Source organism: Trachypithecus francoisi, unplaced genomic scaffold (assembly GCF_009764315.1).
Source record: "Trachypithecus francoisi isolate TF-2019V2 unplaced genomic scaffold, Tfra_2.0 Lachesis_group6, whole genome shotgun sequence".
Taxonomy (NCBI): domain Eukaryota; kingdom Metazoa; phylum Chordata; class Mammalia; order Primates; family Cercopithecidae; genus Trachypithecus; species Trachypithecus francoisi.
Window position 1 is genome coordinate 109,803,390 of NW_022681471.1, and position 13,459 is coordinate 109,816,848.

The window sequence follows — 13,459 nt, forward strand, 5'->3', positions numbered from 1 at the left end:
GTATATAGAATTCTAGAAATGTCATTTTATGTTACTGATCTCAGTATCTCTTCGTTTTGGTGTTAACTGTTCCAAAGTACTTATAAGGGAGTCAGAAATGAGCTAAATGTGGGGGGGAAATCCACATAACGTTAGGGTTCTAAAATAAAGAATGCAATTCTCCTTTATGGAGACATCCCTAATAGGAGGGTAGGTTCAAAACTGCATTTTCATCCTCACTTTTTTCTACATCTGAACTCTATCTTTTCTTCTTTTTGGAAAACCTACTTTTATATATCTACACAGATATATATATACATATTGTTTTCTATTGATTCCAAGTGATGTAAATATTCATCATCCATACACTAGAGTAGAAATATCTGTATTTCCTTACATATTCATTCTTACTCTCCTATAGAAGTTTAATCTCTTAACCAAAGATCCTAAAGATTCTTACTTATTTGGTGCAGATATAATGTTGATAAAAATTCCCAAACTATTTAAAACTGTTTAAAAAGATAAACACTAAAGAAATGTTCATCATCAGTATTTTCAGGACATACAAGCATCATAATTTTTCAGCTCTTTTAAGTCATGTCACTTTTCATTCAGTTTGGATGTTAGGATGTTTGGATGTTAGGAGGATGGTGGCCCTGACTCACAATCAGATATAAATTGATAAAGTTAGACGTTGGAAATCATAGCAATAGTACTGCTTGTTGTAGACAAACAGATGCTGTATTTTAGGGAAAATTAAAGCCAAATTAAAGTTCCTACTGGAGATACAATGGTGAGCAAAACCAGACATGACTCCAATCCTCCGGGGTAGAGCTGCTAGATAATCGATGAAGTTATCTGCTAGATAGAATGAGGAAACAGAAGGGGTTTGCTTAAGGGCACCCATGCATTTAATTGCAGATGTTCACAGAAGCTATGCAAGACCTAGGGTACTTCCATATTCTGTAAAGGCTTTATTGAAATACTATAACATTCACCTATTTTGAGTACTGTTAAATAAATTGTAGCATATTTACAGAGTTGTGCAACCATCACCACAATCCAATTTTGAAATATTTTCATCACCCTAAAAAGAAACATCATGCCTATTTACAGTCACTCCTATTTCCACTCCTATTCTATCTCTCTGTATTTTCCATTTAAGGACATTTAATGCAAGTGGAGTCATATCATATGTGGTCTTGATCTCTGGCTTCTTCCACTTAGCATAATGTTTTTGAGATTTATCCATGCAGCATATATCAGTACTTTATCCTTTTTTATTGCCCAATAGTATTTCATTTGTAAGGGTTTCCATTTTTAATGTACATTGGAAGTTTTTTAAATGCAGAAATGTCAAAATGTGATTACAAAAATCGTAGTATAATTTAGATGTTTTATTATAACAAATTAATATCTTAGCATAGAAAGATGCAATGACTTTATGTCTATATGGATAACCATACTTTATTTTACATCAAAAATCTAAACTTAAGGCCCAACCCTCCCATCTCCTGCATACACATACTATATGTCCTGATTAGTTAACATTTAGTAATCATTATTGGGGCCTTATAAATGGTATGAATGCTTTATAGAGTTTATAGCATTTTATCTTCACAACAACCTTGTGGAATAAGTTCTATTCACTCTGGAATCAGACAGCCGGGGTCCAACGTCAGCCACTGACCAAGTGTGTGATCTTGGGCAAGGCACTTTAGTATCAGTGTTTCAGTATCCACTATTAAAAATGAGAATTAAAATAAGATCTAAGAAAGGGTTTATTACAAATATCAAATTATACATATATAAGAATTCTTTGCACATAAAAGTACAATTTTAGTGTCAGCTACTATTAATAGAAAAGTAAATTGATGCTCAGAGATAAATAACTTTGTCCTGGGTGACACTGTAAGCAAATACTATGGCAACATGACTACAGACACCAACAACTTCCTATATAATGAAGGAAAACCTAGTGTCAAGATCTAGGAGAAAGAATTTAAATCCATGATTTTTTCCCTTAGGCTGGATAACAAGCCACTTCTCAAATACTGAATATGCACAGTATAACTGGCATTGAGTCCACAGGGTTACTGATACAATAAATATAACCACATATGCTTAAATTTGAGGAGGACTGAATTGACAGTACTGGATTCTGGTTATATCATTGTGATTATTTAAAGCTATTGTATACTAAAGGAACTTGCATCTGTGGAAGTAATCTTACAGATTTTTACCTGTGAGGTGGTAAATGCTGAACTACCTAATGATACAGAATTCTGCATTAGATTTCTACCTACAGTTGTAACTGACTGCAAATACCTTTTATGACCACTGCAGTTTGCTCAGAGTTCTCTAGAGTAATTCAGAAAAATTTTATTAGGAAATATTTTATGAATGGCCATATATTTATTAATCTGTGCATACCTAAGCAAAAAAAGACTCATTTCGACACTAGTAATCCCATTTCCAAGGAGAAATACTCTTCTATGTAAAAATCAATGAAGGAGGCCGGGCGCGGTGGCTCAAGCCTGTAATCCCAGCACTTTGGGAGGCCGAGACGGGCGGATCACGAGGTCAGGAGATCGAGACCATCCTGGCGAACACTGTGAAACCCCGTCTCTACTAAAAAAATACAAAAAACTAGCCGGGCGAGGTGGCGGGCGTCTGTAGTCCCAGCTACTCGGGAGGCTGAGGCAGGAGAATGGCGTGAACCCGGGAGGCGGAGCTTGCAGTGAGCTGAGATCCGGCCACTGCACTCCAGCCCCGGCGACAGAGCAAGACTCCGTCTCAAAAAAAAAAAAAAAAAAAAAAAAAAAAAAAAAAAAATCAATGAAGGAGTTATAAATAGCTTTGCCCTATTCCTGTTTTTTTTTGAAGGTGGATAATGACAATTATTTAAAAATATTTTAAGTTCCAAGTTTAGTGAGAGATATTTGGCATGAAAAGGCCAATCACTGATTTATTTTCTTTTTCTAATTAACAAATTTTATTCCTTAGAGTAGTTTTAGGTTCACAGCAGAATTGAGTGTAAAGTACGGAATTCCCATATACCCTCTGTTCCTACCAATTTATTTCTTATTAGACAACTTTGTCCCTGAAACTGATGAAAATTGGTATCTTTTCCCTAAATTATTGTTTTTAAAACGTGTAATTGTATTCATTGACTTCATTGCAATTTTCCTATATGCCCGCACATTTTTGAATTTTAAAGGAAGTGTAATTATTTCTTGAACAAAATTATTATCGTGGGATCCTGAATTGTTAATGCTTATGCTCTTAGTTCAGCCATGAGTCATTTACCTAGTTTAATTAAAAACATGTATTAGGCCAGGCGCAGTGGCTCACGCCTGTAATCCCGGCACTTTTGGAGGCCAAGGTGGGCGGATCACCTGAGGTCGGGAGTTCGAGACCAGGTTGACCAACATGGAGAAACCCCATCACTACTAAAAATACAAAATTAGCTGGGCATTGTGGCACACGCCTGTAATCCCAGCTACTTGGGAGGCAGATGCAGGATAATCGCTTGAACCCGGGAGGCGGAGGTTGCAGTGAGACGAGATCGCGCCATTGCATTGCAGCCTGGGCAACAAGAGTGAAACTCCATCTCAAAAAAAAAAGGCCAACAACAAAAAAACAAACAAACAAAAACCAAAAAAAAACCCATGTATTAAATTGGATTGTGCAATACTTTTATGTTGAAGTTAATCAGAATTCTTGTTCATATTGTGGTGAAATAGAAGGTTCTTTACAATTTTCAAAAAGCTCTCAAAAAGTCTTGAAATCATCTCTTGAAAAGGAAGACCTGAAACTTATGACTTTTGAAGGAGAGAGTTTAACCTTTTATTTACTACATAAAGATGTAGGCTGCCCAAGTACAGTAAAACATCTAGAAACAAACATACAAGAAAACATTGGGGAAACTCTCCAGGACATTGGACTGGGCAAAACTTTCTTAAATCATACCCCACAAGCACAGGCAACCAAAGCAAAAATGGACAAACGGAATTATATCAAGTTAAAAAGCTTCTGCACAGCAAAGGAAACAATCAACAAAGAGAAGAGACAACCCACAGAATGAGAAAAATATCTTCAAACTACCCATCTGACAAGGGATTAATAACCAGAAGATATAAAGAGCTCAAACCACTCTATAGGAAAAAATCTAATAATCCAATTTAAAATTGGGCAAAAGATCTGAACAGACATTTCTCAAAAAAAACATACAAATAGTAAACAGGCATATGAAAAGAGAAATGTGAATAAAAACTACAATGAGATATCATCTCACCCCAGTTAAAATGGCTTATACTATAAAAGACAGAAAATAAAAAAATGCTGGCAAGGATGCAGAAAAAGGGAACTCTCGTACACTGTTGGAGGGAATGTAAATTAGTACAACCACTATGGCAAACAGTATGGAGGTTCCTCAAAAACTAAAGAGAGCTACCATATGATCCAGCAATCCCACTGCTAGGTATATACCCCAAAGAAAATATATCAGTATATTGAAGAGATATCTGCATTCCCATGTTTGTTGGAGCACTATTCACAGTAGCCAAGGTTTGGAAGCAACCTAAGTGTCCATTAACAGATGAATGGATAAAGAAAATGTGGTATATATACACAAGAAAGTACTATTCAGCCATAAAAAAGAATGAGATCCTGTCATTTACAATAACGTGAATGGAACAGGAGATCATTATGCTAAGTGAAATAAGCCAGGCACAGAAAGAAAAACATCGCATGTTCGATCCTATTTGTGGGATCTAAATTCAAAACAATTGAACTCATGGAGATAGGGAGTAGAAGGATGGTTACCTGAGGCCAAGAAAGGGAGTGGAGGTTGCAGGGGAAGTGGGGATGATTAATGGGTACAAAGTAATAGAAAGAACACTGAATAAAATAAACTATTTGACAGCACAACAGGGTGACTATATAGTCAGTAATAATTTACTTGTGTATTTTAAAATAAATAAAAGAGTATAATTGTATTGTTTGTAACACAAAGGATAAGTGCTTGATGAGATAGATACCCCCTTCTCCATGATGTAATTATTACACATCGCATGACTGTATCAAAACATCTCATGTATACCTACTATCTACCCACAAAAACTAAAAATTAAAAAAAGAAATCTAGAAACAAAGAGAAGGCATTTCATTTTTATTTTGTCTTCTGTACTATTTTTTGCTTAAAAGGGTATTCTCTCTTGGAAAATTTTAACCAGACTGCTATGGCTCTTATGGGTTAAATAAACAAATCAGTATTTAAACATTTCTTTGTAATTAAAGAAAAACAAATTCAGGAGAAAATGAAAGAACTATGTTAATCATGAATAAAATAATTTTATCTGGTAAAATCATGTTGTTTCTAAGAAAAATTTTAAAAAAGGAAAGAAAATAGATATTATTATCACATTAGAGTGAGGAACCAAAGGGAAATAAATGTGTGCTAGTGTACTTGTCTTTTTTTAAAGAGTCAATATATATGCAGATACAGTTTAAAATATCAATAGTGGTAAACAAATATATGAATGCACCTTAATTCACAATGTTAAGGTAAATTAGAATGTTTAAATTTTAAGCCAAGAGAAGAAATCCAGCCAATGGAAAGCAGGAAGGAGGGAAAAAAGGAGTAAAACAAGTACATGAAAAAACATAAAACAGGGAAAAGAAACGTATTCTAGCATATACAATACAAATGTAAATATTTAAAAGTAACTGATTCAACGGATCTATAGAGGAAATAATATGAAAGGTTATGAACTGGTTGAACATTTTAAAAATGGGAAAATATATATGTCAATCAAAAAAACTTGAGTAATAATCCCAATTACTGACAAAATAAAATTTAAGCCAAATACATTGTGAACCCCTAAGAAGAAATTACATACTTGTAAAAGGAAAAAAAAAATCAAGAATATATATCATCAAAAAGGTATCTACTCCTAACTTTACATTCTCAAAATATGTCAATATCTAGTAGAAATGAAGAAAAAATAGATAAATAGTGAAATCATCAAATTTACCTGGAGATTGTTACCACTTTCATCTAAATAAAAATAATATATCAAATATATAAGTAATCAGTAGAGATATTGAAGATTTGAATAATACAGTTTGATTTTTAGATATGTATAGAACTCTTCCCAGGAAATACTGGAAATGTCATAGAAAAAATAGACCAAAGTTTAGGCCATAAAACAAATCTTAATGAAGTTCAAGTGATCAATATCAATATCATGTTCTCTGATTACAATGCAACAAAATACAAGTTAGTGACTAAATATTGGTTTAAATATATGATATTTCAGGAAAAGGCCAAAACATATGCCAGAATAATCTTTTGATGTAAAATGAAATAAAAAGGAGTAAAGAAACACTTGGAACCAAGTGACAATCAAAATACTACATGTCACAATATAAAGGACACAAATACGAATGTATGCACAGGAAACTTTGTAGCTTCAAATTCATTGTTGGAAAATAAGGAAAGTTTAAAATAAATGAACTAAACTTTTAAATTCAAGTAGTTTGATATATACCAAGAAGTAAAACTTTAAAAAATCTAAAATAAATAAAAGATAAGGGTAGAAATTAATGAAATAGTGACGAATGGTAATATAGAAGGTTAAGAAAATCAAAGGTTATAGGTTATACTTTGAAAAGGCTAATAAAGTAGACAAATTTTTTACAATGTAGTCAAGAGAAAAAAATAAGATACAAAATGAACAAAATGCAGAATGAGAAAGAAGAAAAACCTATACAGTAAATAATTTAGAATAAGTACATGTACAAATATATACTATTATTGAAAATGTGATTGAACTATACTATCTCCTAAAAAATGTAAAATGTCCAAATGGATGCAAGAAGAAATAGAGAATTTCAATAGACCAGTAAGAATCAAAGCAATTGAAATGGCTAAATGGCTGATAAACACTCTTCTCTCAAAAAGAAAAAAACAAAAAAACAAAAAAAACCCAGACAAATCAAAAAACCACCCAGAACTGGATGGTTTTACACGTGAGTTCCAGCAAACTTTTAAGGAATAATTATTTCTTCTCTTATATCATCAATCAGAATACAGAACAGGAGTACGTTTGCCCATCTCATTTTATCAGGATAGTGCAATCTTGATTGAAAAATCAAATAAGGATAATTTCAAATAACAAAATTAATAGCTCTGTTTTCTTATAAATATAGATGCCAATATTCTGAGTAAAATATTAAGAAACTACATCTAATGATGTATTTCACAACACAATCAAGTAGGGGTATCACAAAAATGCAACAACATTCCAACATCAGAAAATTTATCAATATTGCTTTCAACGTAAACAGATCAAAGGAGAATTCATATAATTATCTCAATCAATACAGAATAAATATTTCATACAATTCTTCTGCAATTTAAATGGAAACTCCTATCAAGCCAAGAATATAAAGGAACTTCCTTATCTTGGTGAATCTGTATTATAACTCATTACAGCAAATATTATGCTTATTGGAGTAACTTCGTTGCATTTTCTTTATGATTTGAACAAAGGCAAGAATGTCTACTATTGCTGCTACATTTTAATTTAGGACAGGAGGACCTAGCCAAAACTAAAGAAAGAAAACAGAGCTATTCAAGATTGGAAGGTAAAACAATAAAGTTGGTATTTTTTGTGAATGAAAAGATCATTAACCCAGAAAAACCAACGGAGTACGGACAAACTATTGGAATCAGTTGTGTTGTTGAAAGCAAAGTTATCCTATAAAAATAGTCAGTAGTAGCTAATGAGAACATCTGATGAAATAGTGACTTGCTATTTGTAATCTAAAATTAGTTTAAACAAGAATAAATGAGATATTCATAAAGAAACTTTAAAACTCCAATAAAAATACAAAATATTCCATGCTTTTGATAGATATAAAGATAGCAATTCTCCACAAATTAGTTTAAAAATTCAATAGTATTCCAGTTAAAATTGTAGCATGATATTTAAGATAATTGATAAAATTGCTCCAAACACTGTATGGATGAAGAAAAATCCAGAATGGATAGGTCAATCTTTAAAAAGAAGATTGAAGATGGAGGACTGACTATACCTGATATTAAGACATAAAACTAAGTCCAGAATTAAAAAGAATATGTTATCAAAGCAAGGAAAGCTCAGCAAATGAAATACCACAGTGAATTCAGAGACAGACATAGAAGGGAACTTGACACAATTATGAAACACACGTCAATGGGGGAAACGGATTGCTATAAAGAGGATGTTGGGAAAACTTGATCACCATAAGAAATAAAATAAAACTGGATTATTGATTATTTACTGCCACATGAAATGCTGGTTTATAATTAGATTAAAGGACAAAATTTGAATGGCAAAATAATAACATTAATTTTAAAACATTTAGAAGGGCATGATTCATAGAAAGGAAAAACTTCTTTTAAAAACACCAACAATATGGCAAAAGTGTTATGAATTTAATTATGTGAAAATTAAGGATTTCTATTAAACAAAAAACGCTGGACAAATTTAATTCGCAATTGACAAAATGGAAAAATATATTATTTGCCATGTCTGAAATAAGGAAGAATTTTATCTTTTGTATACAATTATGTGCAAATAAAGAATGAAAGGCAATTCCAATTGCAAAAACTAATGGAAAAGAGATATAACAAGAAGTTTACTGAATGAAACCTCAAAAGATAACAAGCATGTGATAAGACTCTAAACATTATTGTCAATTACAGAAATAGAAATCAAAAGAAAATGAGATTGCTCTACACCTACTAGACTGACAAAAATTAGAAAGTTACATTGTGTTAAATGTGTTCAGAGATCTGCTGACAGTCATCTTTATCATTGCTTTTAGGACTATAGATCAGTTCATCTATTTAGTAGAGCAATCCACACTACTTAGTAAAATTAAGTGCACACATAGACTAAGCTTTAGCAATTTTGAGCCTGAGTTTACATGATAAGGAAATTTCATAGAGATGCATCAGGGTACATGCACAAGGATGTTTAATGCAGTGTTGATGGTATGCCTGGAAGATGGAGGCAGACTGTGTGTCTATCCCTAGGGGAGTGTTCAGGTAAAATATGGTATTTTTATTTTATTTATTTATTTATTTATTTATTTATTTATTTTTGAGACGGAGTCTTGCTCTGCCACCCAGGCTGGAGTGCAGTGGCCGGATCTCAGCTCACTGCAAGCTCCGCCTCCCGGGTTTACGCCATTCTCCTGCCTCAGCCTCCCAAGTAGCTGGGACTACAGGCGCCCGCCTCGTCGCCCGGCTAGTTTTTTGTATTTTTAAGTAGAGACAGGGTTTCACCGTATTAGCCAGGATGGTCTCGATCTCCTGACCTCGTGATCCGCCTGTCTCGGCCTCCCAAAGTGCTGGGATTACAGGCTTGAGCCACCGCGCCCGGCCAAAATATGGTATTTTTAAAAAACAATTTTATTTTTAAATGGTGGATAGAAATGCAACTAATGATTGTATATTAATTTTGTATCCTGCAACTTTAGGAAATTATTAGTTCTAACTTTTTTGTGGCGTCTTCGGAGTTTTTTACATTTGGATCATGTCATGTGGAAACAGACAATTTTATCTCTTTTTTCAAATTTGGATTACCTTTATTGCTTTCTCTTGCCTAATTGCTCTTACTAGGATTCCCAGTACTATGTTTAATAGAAACGACCAAGGTGGGCATAATTAGCCTATTCCTTATCGTAGAAAAATATCTTTCAATATTTCACCACCGCATATGATAGAAGAAAATATTTGCAAACCGTATGTGCGGTAAGAGGTTAACCTCCAGAATCTTCAAGGAACTCCTAAAAGTCAACAACAATAAATCCCCGAATAACCCAATTAAAAATAAGTGAAGTACTTGAACAGACATTTCTCCTAAGAAGACATACAAATGACCAACAGGTATGTGAGAAGTCACTCAGCATTGTTAATTATCAGGGAAATGCAAATCAAAGCTCCAGTGAAATACCACATCTGTTAGGAAGGGTATCATAACAAAAGGAAGGTAAGTTTTGGTGAGGGTGTGGATAATTGGAACCCTTGTATATTGTTATTAGGAATGCAAAATGGTGCAGCAACTGTGAAAAACAGTATGGAGGTACCTAAAAAAGCTGAAAATTGAGCTACCATATTATACAGCAATCCCGCTCATGGATATATATTTTAAAAATCGAAATCAAGATCTCAAAGAGATATCTGCATTCATATGATCATTGCAGTATTATTTACAATATCCAAAATATGGAAATAACCTAAATGTTCATTGACAGATGAGTGGATTTTAAAACATGTAATATGTACATACAACAGAATATTATTCACCCTTAAAAAGGAAATCCTGTCTTTTCTTTTGAGACGGAGTCTCGCTCTGTCACTTAGGCTGCAGTGCAGTGGCGTGATCTCAGCTCACTGCAAGCTCCACCTCCCAGGTTCACGCTATTCTCCTGCCTCAGCCTCCCGAGTAGCTGGGACTACAGGAGCCCGCCACTGCGCCTGGTTAATTTTTTGTGTTTTTAGTAGAGATGAGGTTTCACCGTGGTCTCGATCTCCTGACCTCATGATCCGCCTGCCTCAGCCTCCCAAAGTGCTGGGATTACAGATGTGAACCACCGCGCCCAGACAATCCTGCCATTTTCAACAACATGAATTAAACTGGAAGACATGATAAGTGAAAAAAGCCAGTCATAGAACACAAACACTGCCTGTTTCCACCTACATGAGGTATCTATGATAGTCAAACTCATAGAAGCAGAGAATACGATAGCGGTTGCTGAGAACTGGAAGTGGGGTAAACAGGGAGCTGATGTTCAATGGGTTTAAAGTTTCAGTTATACTAGATAGGTAAGTTCTTCTTCTTATTTTTTTTTATTTTTATGTTTTGAGATGGAGTCCCTCTCTGTCGCCCAGGCTGGAGTGCAGTGATGCTATGTCAGCTCACTGCAACCTCCGTCTCCCAGGTTCAAGCGATTCTTGTGCCTCAGCCTCTCAAGTAGTTGGGACTACAGGCACGCACCACCACGCCTGGCTAATTTTTGTATTTTTAGTAGAGACAGGGTTTCACCATGTTGGCCAGGCTGCTCTCGAACTCCTGACCTCAAGTGATCCACCCACCTCGGCCTCCCAAAGTGCTGGCATTACAGGCATGAGCCACGGTGTCCAGCCTAGGTAAGTAAGTTCTGAAGATTTGTTATACAATCAGAACACATGGACACAGGGAGGGGAACAACACACCGTGGGGCCTGTAGGGGATGCTGGCAGGGAAGGAGAGCATCAGGATAAATAGCTAATCCATGCAGGGGTTAATACCTAGGTGATGGGTTGATAGGTGCAACAGATGAAGCAAACCACTATGGCACACCTTTACCTATGTAACAAACCTGCACATCCTGCACATGTATCCTGGAACTTAAAATTAAATAAAATTAAATTAAAAAAAAATCTGTTGTACCACAAAATGTCTATAGTTAAAAATGTGGCATTGTTCACTTCATAGTGTGTTAAAAGGGTAGATCTCATGTTAAGTATTCTTATCCACTCTCCCTCGACCAAAAAACGAAACGAAAACAAAAACACAGGGATGCAAGAAAACTTTGGCAGGTGTCGAACATAGCTTTTGCCTTGATTGTGATGACAGTATCACAGCTGTATGTATATGTCCAAACTCATCAAACTGTCTACATCAAATATGTTCAGTTCTTTGTATATCAATTACACTCAAAGCTGTTAAAAATATAAATTAAAACATAAAAGCATATGCACACAAAAGAACACATGTTTTGCAAGAACATATACAGGCATACCTCATTCTATTGCACTCCACTTTATTGTACTTTTCAGATGTTGCATTTCTTTTACTAACTGAAGGTTTATGGTAACCCTGCATTGAGCAAATCTATTGGCATAACTTTTTCAACAGCACGTGCTCACTTTCGGTCTTTGTGTCACATTTTGGCAACTCTCACAACATTTCAAACTTTTTCATTCTTATTGTATCTGTTATGGTGATCTGCGATCAGTGATCTTTGATGTTAACTATTGGAATTGTTTTGGGGCACAACAAACCACACTCATATAAAACAGAGAACTTAATCAATGTCATGTGTGTGTTCTCACTGCTCCACTGACCAGCCATTCCTTATCTCTCTCTCCTCAGGCCTCCCTATTTACTAAGACATAATATTGAAACTAGGCCAGTTAATAACCCCACAATGTCTTCTAAGTGTTCAAGGAAGGGTCACAAGTCTCTCACTTTAAATCGAAAGTAGAAATGATTAAGCTTAGTGAAGAAGGCATCTTAGTAAAAGCCAAGAGAGGTTGAAAATTAGGCCTCTTGTGTCAGATGGTTAGCCAAGTTGTGAATGCAATGGAAAAGTTCTTGAAGAAAATTAAAAGTGCCACTCCAGTGAGCATGCAAGTGGTAAGAAAGCAGAACAGCCTTATTGCCGATATGGATAATGTTTTAGTGGTCTGGACAGAGGATCAAACCAGCCACAACATTCCTTAAACCAACACCTAATCGAGAGCAATACCTTAACTCTCTTCAATTCTATGAAGGCTCAGAGAGGTGAGGCAGCTGCAGAAGAAATGTTAGAAGCTAGCAGAGGTTGGTTCATGCGGGTTAAGGCAAGAAGCCATCTCCATAACGTAAAAGTGTAAGGTGAAGTAGCAAGTGCTGATGTAGAAGCTACAGCAAGTTATCCAGAAAATCTAGCTAAGATAATTCATAAAGGTGGATACACTAAAAAACAGGGGCCGTCTATTGCAAGAAGATGCCATCTAGGACTTTCATAGCTAGAGAGAGCTTTGCGCAGTGGCAGTATCGTAGCCAATGAGGTTCATCCGAGGCGCGATTATTGCTAATCATAGCTAGAGAGAACTCAATGCTTAGTTTCAGAGCTTCAAAAGACAGGCTGACTCTCTTAGGAGCTAATGCAGCTGGTGACTTTAAGTTGAAGTCAATCCTCATTGACCACTCCAAAAATCCTAGGGCCCATAAGAATTATACTAATTGTACTCTGTCTGTGCTCTATAAATGGAACAATAAAAGATGGATGACAGCACATCTGTTTACAGCATGGTATACTGAATATTTTACCTCACTGTTAAGACCTATTGCTCAGGAAAAAAAGATTTCTTTCAAAATATTACTGCTCATTGACAATGCACCTGGTCACCTAAGAGCTTTGATAGGTATGTAGAAGCAGATTAATGTTGTTTTCATACCTACTAACACAACATCCATTCTGCAGCCCATGGATGGAGTCACTGTGACTTTCAAGTCTTATTATTTAAGAAATACGTTTCATAAGGCTATACCTGCCATAGTGATTCCTCTGATGGATCTGAGCAAAGTAAATTGAAAACCTCCTGGAAATGATTCACCATTCCAGATGCCATTAAGAACACTCATGATTCATGGGAGGAGTTCAAAATATCAAC

At 35.0% G+C, this 13,459-nt stretch overlaps 1 pseudogene; it reads left to right on the plus strand.

The window, feature by feature from the left end:
• The first annotated feature begins 12,819 nt into the window (after nucleotides 1-12,819).
• LOC117078723 lies at nucleotides 12,820-12,988 on the plus strand (annotated as a pseudogene).
• The last annotated feature ends 471 nt before the right edge of the window (nucleotides 12,989-13,459 follow it).